The sequence below is a fragment of the Salmo trutta genome, chromosome 14 (genome assembly GCF_901001165.1).
Source record: "Salmo trutta chromosome 14, fSalTru1.1, whole genome shotgun sequence".
NCBI classification, from domain to species: Eukaryota; Metazoa; Chordata; class Actinopteri; order Salmoniformes; family Salmonidae; genus Salmo; species Salmo trutta.
In genome coordinates this window covers 34,526,183-34,542,328 of record NC_042970.1, presented here as the reverse complement: position 1 = coordinate 34,542,328, position 16,146 = coordinate 34,526,183, and positions in this window count along the sequence as shown.

Here is a 16,146-nt window from a genome sequence, read left to right as displayed (position 1 = left end):
TGAATGCATTTGTCAGTGTTTTTGTATTTCCTTGCTCGTGTATTTAATAATGTGTGGATTTATTTATTTATCCTTTTATGTGTGCATTTATTTATTTATTAATTATGGAAGATTTGATCCTCCATAGGCGAAGGCGCCGTTAGCTAACATAGTGACAAGTGCACAGGTGTCGTATCAAGGTGCTGATGCCTTCCCACTGGCCTGCTGTATCAAGGTGTTGCCGGTGGTACCATCAGCTAACATAGTATGGAATTACTTTAGTGCCTTTAATATCAAGCAAACATTTTGAATTTGAGAACAAAGTTCTTAGTATTGCACACAACACAAAACCAAAAGTATTGAGAACAAAATAAATAATATTGCAAGGAAATCATTTACAAAGGCAAGAACAAATTAATTATAAATTGATAAAAACAAATAGTTTTCAGTACAACCTTTTCAATGATAGCTCGATTGCGATGAAATGCGATGCTTTTTGCATGCAATTCTTTGGTTATGTTACCCTGGACATTGGTGTGTTGCTACCATTCAGATAATTTTTTTTATTATATCACTATTATGAGATAAGATCACGTTATTACAAAATAATTAAATAACTCATAACAAAATAATCCATTATCTCATTATTATATTTACAGTTTTATTTTTTATAACGTTGTGTCGGTATTACGAAATAATCCGTTTGCCCGTTATTATGAGAAATAGCCTTTATTATGCTGAAACGTTAGCATAGGTTACATGGCAAGCTTGGCTTCTTTGTCACATGTGTCGTAGTGGAGAGAAGACCAAGGCGCAGCGGGAATGTGGATACTCATCCTTTTAATCAAACACAAGAAAAGCATCCACAGGGAAAAAAACAATAAACATTACTCACGACGGCAACAGTGTAGCAGGCTAACAAACGCAGTGCTCACAAACAATTACCCACAAACACACAGACAAACAAACCCTACTAATATAGGACCCCCAATCAAAGGCAACTCAACACACCTGCCTTCAATTGGGAGTCCCACCCCAATTAACTATACATAGAAAACCAAAGCTAGACAGAACGTAGACACACATACCAAAACACAAAAACCTCTGCCACGCCCTGACCAAAACTAATACAGTTACTCCCTCTGCTGGTCAGGACGTGACAGTACCCCCCCCCCCTAAAGGTGCAGACCCCGGAATGCACCTTAAAAAAGAAAACACAAAAAAATCCCCAATACCCCAACAAAACCAATAAACAATACCCCCTAAACAATAAGGGAGGGAAGGGAGGGTGGCTGCCGTCAACAACGGCACTGTGCTACACCCTCCCTCCCCAACCCACCTATCCTGGAGGTGGCTCAGGTGCGGGACGTGGACCTCGCTCCACCTTCGGCATCGCCCACTTCGGTGGCACCGATAGCTGCGCCGGGCAGACGGGCCACTCGGGCTGACCCTGGCAGACGGACCACTCTGGCTGGGCCAGAGGACAGGCGGGCCACTCGGGCTGGGCCGGAGGACAGGCGAGCCACTCGGGCTGGGCCGGAGGACAGGCGGGCCACTCTGGCGGCTCCGGGCAGTCGGGCCGCTCTAGCGGCTCCGGGCAGTCGGGCCTCTCTGGCGGCTCTGGGCAGTCGGGCCGCTCTGGCGGCTCCGGGAAGTCGGGCCGCTCTGGCGGCTCCGGGAAGTCGGGCCGCTCTGGCGGCTCCGGGCAGTCGGGCCGCTCTGGCGGCTCTTGGCTGGCGGGCGGCTCTGGCGACTCTTGACTGGCGGGCGGCTCTGGCGACTCTTGACTGGCGGGCGGCTCTGGCGACTCTTGACTGGCGGGCGGCTCTGGCGACTCTTGACTGGCGGGCGGCTCTGGCGACTCTTGACTGGCGGGCGGCTCTGGCGACTCTTGACTGGCGGGCGGCTCTGGCGACTCTTGACTGGTGGGCGGCTCTGGCGACTCTTGACTGGCGGGCGGCCCTGGCGACTCTTGACTGGCGGGCAGCTCTGGCGGCTCCTGACTGGCGAGGCTGGGCTGACGCACTAGACACCTGATGCGTGGGGCTGGTACTGGACGTGCCAGCCTGGAGACACGCACCTCCATGCTAGTGCGTATAGCGGGAAACACCGGACCGTAGAGGCGCACTGGCGGTTTTGAGCGCAGGGTTGGCATCACCCCTTCAGGCTCGATGCTTACTTCGCCATGGCACATGCGGGGCGCTGGTACTGTGCCTACCGGCCTGAAAATCCCAGGCCTCACCACAGCCCCAACCCCAAAGCACGGGACCTGTCCAGTCTGTCTCTGCCCTACAAGGGTACGGGGAGCTGGCCTGGGGCTCCAATCTCGCCCCGCCAAACAGCCCTTGTGCCCCCCCCAAAATGAATAAAATGACTCCCTCTGCTGGTCAGGACGTGACATTCTTCTCATGCACAGGTTGGCATTGTAGCCGGTTTGCTTGAGTTGATCCCCTTTCATTTTCTCCTCAGTTTGAGGAATTGGGAGATATTAGTGTCATTGAGCCATATAGATGGTGTTGTCATTAGTTTACCTACATTTTGGAGAAATCTGAGTTCTCTACGACTCTACATCAGACAGAAAAAACTATCTGACTTCCTTGAAATAGCATTATTCCTTCTTGATCAACTGGGCCAACATGGGAAGCTTCATGGATACAAACTAATGCATCTTAAATGCATCCAAGCGGGTTGTGGTGACCCCAAAAGACAGTCAAGTTGTTACTTCATATTCTAGATCCCCATAGACTGCACATTTGGGCGGAAGTCTCTGGGAACGAGGTTAGTTAGCTACCTTACCTTCACAAACATGGCTGAAAATGGCACCGTACTGGTTGCAAGCTACAACCCAACTTTGCTATTTTAATATTATTTTGTAATTTTTACTTTATTTTCACGAAATGTATCGGCTATTATTTCTTACAACCGACAATAACTTTTGAACATTAGATCGGCAGCTACTTACCCAAATTCCTCTACCCTGGGCTCTTTCTGTTAAGAGGTCTGTGTGTAGCTTGTGTAGAGGAGTCAGGCGCAGGACAGCAGATATGAGTAAATAAACTTAATTTACTCAAAAATAGGCAAATACAATACAATAAGGCAAGCCCACATAACGGACCGTATAACATACAAACAATCACTCACAAACAAATATGGGGGAACAGCGGGTTAAATAATGAACAAGTAATTGGGAGATTGAAACCAGGTGTGTAAGACAAAGACAAAACAAATGGAAAATGAAAAGTAAATCGGCGATGGCTAGAAGGCCGGTGATATCGACCGCCTTCGCCGAAAGTCGTGACACTTTCTGTAATTCCGACCCAATATTCGGGTTACCCAAGAGGAAATGCCGGCATTACAGGGGCAAGAGGGGGTGGAGATCCTGGTGAGATTAAAACCTCTTACATCTAGATGTTCCGCTAGCGGAACGCCTCGCCAATATCCAATGATAGAGCGTGGCGCGAACTACAAACTCCTCAAAAATCCAAAAACGTCAATTTTTCAAACATATGAATATTTTACACCATTTTAAAGACAAGACTCTCCTTTATCTAACCACATTGTCCGATTTCAAAAAGGCTTTACAACGAAAGCAAAACATTAGATTATGTCAGGAGAGTACCCAGCCAGAAATAATCACACACCCATTTTTCAAGCTAGCATATAATGTCACAAAAACCAAAACCACAACTAAATGCAGCACTAACCTTTGATGATCTTCATCAGATGACACTCCTAGGACATTATGTTATACAATACATGCATGTTTTGTTCAATCAAGTTCATATTTATATCAAAAACCAGCTTTTTACATTAGCATGTGACGTTCAGAACTTGCATACCCACCGAAAACTTCCGGTGAATTTACTAAATTACTCACGATAAACGTTCACAAAAAACATAACAATTATTTTAAGAATTATAGATACAGAACTCCTTTATGCAATCGCGGTGTCCGATTTTAAAATAGCTTTTCGGTGAAAGCACATTTTGCAATATTCTGAGTAGATAGCCCGGCCATCATGGCTAGCTATTTTGACACCCACCAAGTTTGGCACTCACCAAACTCAGATTTACTATAAGAAAAATTGGATTACCTTTGCTGTTCTTCATCAGAATGCACTCCCAGGACTTCTACTTCAACACCCAATGTTGTTTTGGTTCCAAATAATCCATAGTTATAACCAAATAGCGGCGTTTTGTTCTTGCGTTCAAGACACTATCTGAAGGGTGACGCGCCGGCGCATATCGTGACAAAAAATGTCAAAATATTCCATTACCGTACTTCGAAGCATGTCAAACGCTGTTTAAAATAATTTTTTATGTGATTTTTCTCGTAAAATAGCGATAATTTTCCGACCGGGAGACCTTGTTTTCGTTCAAAGACTGAAAATTGAAAATGGTGTCTTCACATGCACGCGCGCGCCCGTGTCATTGTTCTCAGATCGACCACTTTCCAAAACCCCTACTGTTTTTCGCCCAGGGACTACAGAGTCATCATTCCCCGTTCTGGCGCATTCTGAGAGCCTATGGGAGCCTTAGAAAATGTCACGTTACAGCAGAGATCCTCTATTTTCCATAAAGAGGCTATAGAATGACAAGAAATGGTCAGAGAGGGCACTTCCTGTATGGAATCTTCTCCGGTTTTGGCCTGCCATATGAGTTCTGTTATACTCACAGACACCATTCAAACAGTTTTAGAAACTTTAGGGTGTTTTCTATCCAAATAAAATAATTATATGCATATTCTGTGCAGGAGTAATAACCAGATTAAATTGGGTACGTCTTTTATCCGGCCGTGAAAATACTGCCCCCTATCCTAAACACGTTAAAGGGAAGGGAAAATCGGCCACCTCTTCCCTCCATCCTACAGTCACTTGATAATAAGATGGATGACCTCCGATCACGGATTTGTTACCAACGGGACTCTTGAAACTGCAATTTTCTTTGCTGTTCTGAAACATGACTCTCGGACAAGATACCCCCCATGGCTATCCAACTCGATGGATTCTCTATTCACCAATGGATTCTCTATTCACCGGGATGACAGGACAGTGGAGTCGTGAAACCGAGGTGGGAGGGGTTTGCCTCTACATCAACACCAACTGGTGTGCTAAATCCAGCGCGGTGGAAGTTTTGACCCACTGTTCACCCCGTCTTGGAATGCCTGATGGTCAAATGCCAACCCTTCTACCACCCGAGGGAGTTTTCAACTGTTATCGTGACTGTTATATACATTCCACCTCAGGACAAGAAAAATAACAAGATGGCACTTAATGAACTGTACAAATCCATAAACAAGCAAGAAAACCTACAACCAAGCTTCTCTGGTTGACAGCGATTTTAATTCCGCGTCACTAAGACACAAGATGCCCAACTTCCATCAACACGTCTCCAATGCCACTAGGGGTGATAAAGTCCTAGACCACTGTTACTCTACCCACAAGCAAGCATACAAGGCCCTCCATCGTCCGCCATTCGGCAAATCAGATTATGACTCCGTACTCCTGCTTCCTGTTTACAAGTCGGAAGTTTACATACACTTAGGTTGGAGTCATTAAAACTCGTTTTTCAACCACTCCACAAATTTCTTGTTAACAAACTATAGTTTTGTCCAGTCGGTTAGGACATCTTCTTTGTGCATGACACAAGTAATCTTTCCAACAATTGTTTACAGGCAGATTATTTCACTTATAATTCACTCTATCACAATTCCAGTGGGTCAGAAGTTGACATACACTAAGTTGACTGTGCCTTTAAACAGCTTGGAAAATTCCAGAAAATTATGTCAGGGCATTAGAAGCTTCTGACAGGCTAATTGACATCATTTGAGTCAATTGGAGGTGTACCTGTGGATGTATTTCAAGACCTACCTTCAAACTCAGTGCCTCTTTGCTTGAAACCATGGGAAAATCAAAAGAAATCAGCCAAGACCTCAGAAAAGAAATTGAGAAAAGAAATTGTAGACCTCCATAAGTCTGGTTCATCCTTGGGAGCAATTTCCAAACGCCTGAAGATACCATGTTCATCTGTACAAACAATAGTACGCAAGTATAAACACCATGGGACCACGCAGCCATCATACCGCTCTGTCTCCTAGAGATGAACGTACTTTGGTACGAAAAGTGCAAATCAATCCCACAACAACAGCAAAGGACCTTGTGAAGATGCTGGAGGAAACGGGTACAAAGGTATTTATATCTTCAGTAAAACGAGTCCTATATCGACATAACCTGAAAGGCCACTCAGCAAGGAAGAAGCCAATGCTCCAAAACCGCCATAAAAAAGCCAGACTACGGTTTGCATCTGCACATGGTGTCATGAGGAAGAGAAATTATGTGGATATATTGAAGCAACATCTCAAGACATCAGTCAGGAAGTTAAAGCTTGGTCGCAAACGGGTCTTCCAAATGGACAATGACCCCAAGCATTCTTTCAAAGTTGGCTGAAGGACAACAAAGTCAAGGTATTTGTCACGACTTCCGCCGAAGTCGGCTCCTCTCCTTGTTCGGGTGGCGTTCGGCGATCGACGTCACCAGCTTTCGCCGCTCCATTTCTCATATGTCCATTTGTTTTATCTTGTTCCATACATACCTGGTTTTCATTCCCTAATCACACTGTATGTATTTAGTCCTCTGTTCCCCTCCATGTCTTTGTGTGTAATTGTTTCGTGTTACGTGGTTATCGTAACGCACCAAACTGGGTTTTCATGTTTCCGTGTTTTTTGCACACGGTTTGTTTATTTTGTATTACTGTGTGTTGTATTGAACATTTATCGCGCCTTACACTTTTGCCTTGTGGGCTGGAGGTTTTCAAGAAGCTGCGTTCTTCTGTTATTTTCTCTACAGCCATAATAAAGTGTGCGCTTGTTCAATACTCCCTGCTCTCCTGCACCTGACTTCTCCACCAGCAGCGCACAGCCCTGACAGTATTGAAGTGGCCATCACAGCCCTGACCTCAATCCTATAGAAAATTTGTGGGCAGAACTGAAAAAGTGTGTGCGAGCAAGGAGGCCTACAAACCTGACTCAGTTACACCAGCTCTGTCAGGAGGAATGGGCCAAAATTCACCCAACCTATTGTGGGAAGCTTGTGGAAGGCTACCCGAAACGTTTGACCCAAGTTAAACAATGCTACCAAATACTAATTGAGTGTATGTAAACTTCTGACCCACTGGGAATGTGATGAAAGAAATAAAAGTTGACATAAATCATTCTCTCTACTATTATTCTGACATTTCACATTCTTAAAATAAAGTTGTGATCCTAACTGACCTAAAACAGGGAATTTTTACTTGGATTTAATATCAGTAATTGTGAAAAACTGAGTTTAAATGTATTTTGCTAAGGTGTATGTAAACTTACGACTTCAACTGTACCTGTGACTCTCCGTTGAGAAATGGTCACCAGAATGAGATTATGCTGCAGGACTGCTTTGCTAGTGGTGATTGGAATATGTTTAACGACTCCGCCGATAAAATTGATGAACTAACCACCTCCGACCCTGGCTTCATTAGATGTGTCGCCAACGTTGTCCCCATGATGATTGTTTGCTGCTTGTCCAATCAAAAGCCCTGGATTAACACAGAGGTTGGTGCTAAACTAAAGGACTGGGCTACTGCAAACAGAGCTATCGTAGACAACCCTGAGGCTTAGGCCGAGGACAGGAATAAGTACAAGACGCCCCGCTATGACCTCCGCGGAGTCATCAAACGAGCAAAAGGATAACATAGGAATAAGGTCGAATCATACTTCACAGAATCTGCCACCCGCCGCATGTGGCAGGGGCTACAGTCCATTACGGATTACAAAGAAAGACCCAACCGTGATCTGCCCAAGGATGCCTCTCTACCAGACGGACTCAATGCATTTTATGCACGCTTTGACAACAACAACATCGTGCTGGGTGTGAGGGCCGTCACCGACTTTGGGTGATCGGATTGGGTGATCTCGCTCTCCAAGGCCAACGTGAGAAAGGTCTTTAATCAGGTCAACACTCGCAAGACTGTTTTATTTCAGGGTGCATTCTCAGAGCGTGTGCAGAACAGCTGGCAGGCATATTCAGGGTAATTTTCAACCTCTCCTTGTCCCAGTCTGTATTCCCCACATGTTTTAAGATGACCACCATCATTCCTGTCCCCAAGAACTCTAAGGCTTCAAGCCACAATGACTACCGCTATGTAGCACTCACTTCTGTTATCATGAAGTGCTTTGAGAGGCTGGTTATGGCACATATTAACTCCACCATCCCAGACACCCTAAACCACTCCAATTTGCATACCGCCCCAACAGATCCATAGATGACGCAATCTCAATTGCTCTTGTGTCATGTTATTTTCTATGGTAGAGGAGGTCAGGGCGTGACAGGGGGGTTTTCTAGTTAATTTTTTTCTATGTTGTTATGTTCTAGTTTTGTATTTCTATGTTGGGTTGTTCTAGTTTTGTATTTCTATGTTGGGCTTTGTTTAGGATGATCTCCAATTAGAGGCAGCTGATCATCGTTGTCTCTAATTGGAGGTCATATTTAAGTTGGTGTTTGTCCCACCTGGGTTTGTGGGAGATTCATTTTGAGTAGTGTATGTTTCACCTCTGCGTCACGGTTTGTTGTTTTGTCATTCAGTTTATTTATGTATTGCATAGTTTCACAGTATGAATAAAATGTGGAATGACACACACGCTTCACTTTGGTCCACTCATTCTTACAACAACCGTGACAGAATCTCCCACCACAAAAGGACCGAGCAGCGTGCCCATGAGGAGCAGGGCTCCTGGGCCTGGGAGAGGAAAGAATGGAGGACGTCCTGGACTTGGGAGGAGGTAATGGCAGGGGACAAGACCCTGTCATGGAAGCAGGTGGAGACAGCGAGGGAGGAACGGTAACGTTACGAGGAACTAGCACGACAACGACGGAAGCACGAGAGGCACCCCCCCAAAAAATTGGGGGGGAGGCACACGGGGAGATTGGCAGAGTCAGGGTGGAGACCTGAGCCAACTCCCCGTGCATACCGTGGGGAGCGAGGGAAGAAGCAAGCACCATGTTATGCGGTGATGCGCACTGTGTCGCCAGTGCGCATTCACAGCCCGGGGCGATCTGTGCCCGTGCCCCGCATTTGCCGAGCTAGGTTGAGCATTCAGCCAGGAAGGGTGGTGCCAACTCAGTACTCCTGGTCTCCAGTTCGCCTTCTCGGTCCAGGATATCCTGCGCTGGCACTGCGCCCTGTGTCACCAGTGCGTATTCACAGCCCAGTGCGTCTTGTGCCCGCACCCCGCGTTTGCCGGGCGTAAGTAAGCTTCCAGCCAGGACGGGTTGTGCCAGCTCTACGCTCAAGACCGCCAGTGCGCCTCCACGGTCCAGTATATCTTGTGCCTGCCCCACGTACCCAGCCTCCAGTGAGTCTATCCAGCCTGGTACGCCCTGTTCCTGCTCCCCGCACTTGTCCTGTGGTGCGTGTTACCAGTCTGGCACCACCTGTACCAGCCCCACGCATCAGGCCTCCAGTGCGCCTGCCCAGTCCGGGGTGTCATGTTCCTGCTCCTCGCACTCGCCCTGAGGTGCATGTTATTAGTCCGAAGCTTCCGGCGATAGTTCCCAGTCCAGAGCTTCCGGCGACAGTTTCCAGTCCAGAGCTTCCGACGACAGTTCCCAGTCCAGAGCTTCCGGCGACAGTTCCCAGTCCGGAACCTCTTGAGACGGCCCGCAGTCCGGAACCTCTTGAGATGGGCCCGCAGTCCGGAACCTCCTGAGATGGGCCCGCAGTCCGGAACCTCCTGAGACAGCCCGCAGTCCGGAACCTCCTGAGACGGCTCGCAGCCCGGGCCCTTCAGCGATGGCACAGAGTCTCCAGCGATGGCCCGCAGCCCGGACCCTTCAGCGACGGCCCAGAGTCTCCAGCGACGGCCCAGAGTCTCCAGCGACGTCCCGCAGCCCAGAGTCTCCAGCGACGGCCCACAGTCTAGAACCTCCGGTGAAACAAAAGCGGAGGGATCAGCGGGCGGAGCGGGGGTTACGCCCCAAACCAGAGCCGCCTCCTCTGCTGGAGGATTCGCTGGTGGATCAGGTTCTGTGTACTGCACCAGAGCTGCCATAGACACTTGTCACCCACCCTACCCTACCCTTTTTTGTTGTTTTGTTGTTGTTGTTGTTTAGTTGGATTCGGAGTCTGCACCTTTGGGGGGGGGGGGGGGTACTGTCACGTCCTGACCATAGTAAGCTGTTATTTTCTATGGTAGAGTAGGTCAGGGCGTGACAGGGGGATTTTCTAGTTTAGTTTTTTCTATGTTATGTTCTAGTTTTGTATTTCTATGTTGGGTTGTTCTAGTTTTGTATTTCTATGTTGGGCTTTGTTTGGGATGATCTCCAATTAGAGGCAGCTGATCATCGTTGTCTCTAATTGGAGGTCATATTTAAGTTGGTGTTTATCCCACCTGGGTTTGTGGGAGATTAATCTTGAGTAGTGTATGTTTCACCTCTGCGTCACGGTTTGTTGTTTTGTCATTCAGTTTATTTATGTATTGCATAGTTTCACAGTATAAATAAAATGTGGAACGACACACGCTGCACTTTGGTCCACTCATTCCTACAACAACCGTGACATCTTGAACTCTGAGATATACTGCAGCAGGTAACTTCAAGTGTAAACTACATCAAACCCAGGGGCACAACTTTCACTGAGGAGAGGGGAAATTCTGAAATTGCATTTTTGTCCCCCCTAGTTTTATCATTGCACTGTGATGTAAAAAGAGGCATTGTGTGGCCCGCGCCAAGAACACAGAGTGCGAACAGAGGCAGCTGTTGTCTGTGTGTGTGTTGCTTTTCTCAGAATTGTAAAAGCAAGGAGAGCATAAACTGGCAACTCTATTTGACTGATGTATCTGGCAAGGTAACTGCTGTTTGATTTAACAGAAAAAAATGTATTTATTCCCAGTGCAGAGCTAGTAGTAACTGACATGTAACGTTAGCTAATGTTTCATCCCCTCTCGACTGAAGTTCTGTCTGAAGCCAGTTCTACCACAGCTAGTTCAGCTCTAGCTATCTGTCAGGTAGGAGTATTTAACAGCTGTTGTATATATTGAAATGTTTTGTAGCGTTTGTTTTGTCTCGTTTCAACAGAAGTAAATTAACTTGGCTCATTTTCGCCAGTTGATGTACCATTAGCGCTATCCAAAAGTTGGCTAACGTTAGCTATTATTTTTCCCTCGATCACACTAGACCTGAATCAAACAATGAAACCAGCGCCCAAATGATCGAAGACCAATATTCTGATGTTTTTTGACAGCGCAATGTGAGTTTGAATTAGTTAGTATAGCAATGTAATGTTATTGATCTGTCAGTTTCCCTAGCTAATTCCATACTTTTCACACTGACACGGTATAAGGTATAAACAGCTCTACAGGCTTCACTGTCATGGTGCACAGTCATTACACAACACTATGCTCATCATGTCTTAGCAGGATCAGATGGTGACAGGTGTCCCAGCAGGGTCAGACAGCCAGAGAAGACCATCTACAGAGCTCAGGTGAATTTTGCATTATCAGTGAATGGATACAATGTTCCATCTTGATTTGATGGGTAGGCTACAGTCTGAGAATAATGGTAATTTCAATTATTGGACTATTGATTATATTCTTGGATAATATCATTTATAAATGTATGACAAGGTAATTATTTGTCATGGCTCATCTGAGCAGGACCAGATGGTGACGGGTCTCAGCAGGGTCACATGTAACACGCTGTTACAAACAAGAGACATAATACACTGACATATCGACAAGATAAATACTCTTAGCTGTCTGAAAAAAGAGAATGATTCCTTCATCTACAATAGTCCTGCACAACCTTCCAATTTATTATATTTAAATGGTTCTAAAGTATTGTTTGAATTTGTATATAGAAAGGTTTCTGGTTTGCTCAGATAAATTATTCAATTTCTTTATTACTCTGAATCTAAATGTTATTTTGCCTATTTCTCTTTTATGCTGGGATGACACACAGATGGTGGACAATCAATTCCTAGTATTGACTGAATGTCTGTGTCTTACCAACTGAATACTGTTGTGAATGGAGTTTGGCTGTTTTAAATGGTGTACATTGTGAAATAAAAGAAGCATGATGTACAGATGCAACACTTTATTCTCTCTGTGCAGTAAACACTGGACAAGCTAGAAGCTTCAAAGATTGAAACTATAATATTTTAAGGCAGTCTAACAAACCTCTAAAGTTAATTTTCAAACTGTATCAACGGTTGATAGAGGCTTTTCCTGATGACACAAAACGTGTAAAACAAAAATGTGAGGAAGACCTGGGAGACACTATTGATGATGCTGAATGGATACAGATATGTTTGAATTTGTATAAACTTTATAAACTTTGATTTGTTATCAGAAGGAACTGTGTAACCTAGCATTTATAGAAGCTAAGAAATGCATTGCCATTAACTGGAAGGCTGGTTATCCTCCCACAATGCTGCAATAGATGGCAGAAATGTCAAGTTATGTATCACTAGATTTGATGTATTACAAGATTAAGGATATACTGTGCAACTTTCATAAGGTCTGGATGCCTTATATGGAATGCTGTAAGACAAAAGGAGACTGTATTGAAAACATGCCCATGTCAGGGAAGATGCCTATTTAGACAATCCCTAGCTGCTGGGCTGCTCAGTCCCAGCCCTGGGGGTCTGCCATACTGTTGGTTGTCACTCTGGCCTTGGCCTAACACACCTGAAACCAATAATAAATGGTTCACTAAAATCCTAAAGCTGAGTGGATGTGTTGGTTTGACCACAGTGCCACTCGGGAGGCCACATATTCCAAAACTGACTGCAACTCCTTGTTAAGGGTTTCAGCGGCTTCCTTAGCTGATGCGTACATGGCTGAATCATCAGCATACATGGACACACGCTCTGTTTAATGACAGTGGCAGGTCATTGGTAAAAATAGAAAAGAGTAGAGGGCCACAAGAGCATTAGTGAGGTCGGGCACAGATTTTTGGCCATTAAGCCTGGCTCGCAGTTCATCCCAAAGGTATTCTATGGGGTTGAGGTCAGGGCTCTGAGCAGGCCAGTCAAGTTCTTCCACACCAATCTCGACAAACCATTTCTGTATGGACCTCGCTTTGTGCACAGTGGCATTGTCATGCTGAAACAGGAAAGGGCCTTACCCAAACTGTTTCCACAAAGTTGGAAGCACAGAATTGTTGAGAATATCATTGTATGCTGTAGTGTTAAGATTTCCTTTCACTGGAACTAATGAACCATGAAAAACAGCCCCAGACCATTATTTCTCATCCACCAAACTTTACAGTTGGCCGTATGCATTCGGGCAGGTAGGGTTCTCCTGGCATCCGCCAAACCCAGATTTGTCCATCGGATTGACAGATGGTGAAGTGTGATTCATCACTCCAGAGAATGAGTTTCCACTGCTCCAGAGTCCAATGGCAGCGAGCTTAACTTCACTCCAGCAGACGCTTGGCATTGCAACCGATGATAGGCAATTTTTACACGCTACACGCTTCAGCACTTGGCTGTCCCATTCTGTGAGCTTGTGTGGCCACTTCACAATAACAGCACATACAGTTGACCGGGCAGCTCTAGCAAGGAAGAAATTTGAGAAACTGACTTGTTGCAAAGGTGCCAATCTATGTTAAAAGTCACTGAACTCTTCAGTACGGGCCATTCTACTGACAATGTTTGTCTATGGAGATTGCATGGCTGTGTGCTCGATTTTATACACCCGTCAGCAACGGGTGTGGCTGAAATAGCCAAATCCACTAATTTGAAGGGGTGTCCACATACTTTTGTATATATAGTGTCCTTACGGAGTGCATGTTTAAATATATAAACATACACAGTCTGTAGAAATATATGAAAATTGTCAATTTTGTAATATATTTAAATATGCACTGAGTGTACTAAATATTAAGGACACCTGCTCTTACCCTGACGTGACGTTTTGATAACAGTGTAAACCTCTCTAGGACAAGGTGACTTTTATTCATATAGTCAGTCGCCTTTATTTACCCCTCAAAAATGAAATGCTAATTAACTGCTAATGCTAAAAACTACAAATGCCATGATGATATGGACGAGACTGTCGAACCAAGGCAAAAGTAAGAATCTCTGGAATAGCTATCTAATTTTAGTTACATGTAGTAATTAATATGGCAAAATTTAGTTGAATGGACAATTCTGTTAACTTTCCTGTGCAAGTTTTAAATTGACACAATACCTGTTAGCAAAGGTGTCGGCTAGAGATGACATGCAGGAGCTTGCAGGGATTGAAAGTTTTGCATGATGTCTACTTTGAATCTGAGAGTAAATAGAGCTGAATATATTGATGAAAGTCACCTTGTCCGAGAGAGATTTAAATGGTTATCAAAACGTCACACCAGGGTAAGCCTACACAAAACACAGCCCTTATATTAAATGTTTCTAAAATCTCCTATCAGAAGAATGAATGGTGGAAAAACTATTGGAACCATTTCCCTGTTTGACCGCTATTTAAAAAAAATATATATATTTAACCAGGCAAGTCAGTTAAGAACAAACTCTTATTTACAATGACGGCCTACCCCGGCCAAACCCAGATGACGCTGGGCCGATTGTGTGCCACGCTATGGGACTCCCAATCATGTCCAGATGTGATACAGCCTGGACTTGAACTACGGACTGTAGTGACGCCTCTTGCACTGAGATGCAGTGCCTTAGACCGCTGCGCCACTCAGGAGCCAAGTTTTATTGGTATTACGACACCTCCACCATAGAGCTCTATGGATGTCACTTGTTAAATCCACTTCAATCAGTGTAGATGAAGGGGAGGACACAGATTTAAAGATGGTTTTTAAGCCTTGATACTATTGAGACATGGACTGCGTATGTGTGCCATTCAGAGGGTGAATGGGCAAGGCAAAATATTTAAGTGTCTTTGAACGGCAAATGGTAGTAGGTGCCAGGCACACCAGATTGTGTAAAGAATTGCAACACTGCTGGGTTTTCATGCTCAACAGTTTCCTGTGTGTTTCAACAATGGTTCACCACCCAAAGGACACCCAGCGAACTTGACACAACTGTGGAAAGCATTGGAGTCAACATGGGTCATCATTCCTGTGGAACGCTTTCGACACCTTGTAGAGTCCAAGAATTGAGGCTCTTCTGAGGGCAAAAAAGATGGGCGGGGGTGGTACAACTCAATATTAGGAAGGTGTCCTTAATGTTTTGTACACTCAGTGTATGTACATATACTGAACGAAAAAATAAACACAACATGTAAATTGTTGGTCCCATGTTTCATGAGCTGAAATAAAAGATCCCAGAAATGTTCCATACCCCACAAAAACCTTATTTCTCTAATTTTGTGCACACATTTGTTTACATTCTTATTCGTAAGCATTTATCATTTGCCAAGATAATCCATCCACCTGACAAGTGTGGCATATCAAGGCGCTGATTAAACAGCATGATCATTACACAGGTGCACCTTGTGCTGGGGACAATAAAAGGCCACTCTAAAATGTGCAGTTTTGTCACACAACACAATGCCACAGATGTCTCAAGTTTTGAGGGAGCGTGCAATTGGCATGCTGACTCCAGGATCTCCACATCCGGCTTCTTCACCTGCAGGATCGTCTGAGACGAAGCCACCTGGACTGCTGATGAAACTGTGGGTTTTCACAACCAATGAATTTCTGCAAAAACTGTCAGAACGTCTCAGGGAAGCTCATCTGCGTGCTCGTCGTCCTCACCAGGGTCTTGACCTGACTGCAGTTCGGCGTTTTAACCGACTTCAGTGGGCAAATGCTCACCTTTGATGGCCACTGGCACATTGGAGAAGTGTGCTGTTCATTGATTAATCCCAGTTTCAACTGTACCAGGCAGATGGCAGACAGCGTTTATGGCATCGTGCAGGCTAGCGGTTTGCTGATGTCAACGTTGTGAACAGAGTGCCCCACGGTGGTGGTGGGGTTATGCTATGGGCAGGCATAAACTATGGACAATGAACTCAATTGCATTTTATCGATGGCAATTTGAATGCACAGGGATACCGTTATGAGATCCTGAGGCCCATTGTTGTGCTATTCATCTGCCGCCATCCCCTCTTGTGTGAGCATGATAAGGCACGGGCCCATGTCACAAGGATCTGTACATAATTCCATGGCCTGCATACTCAATAGACAA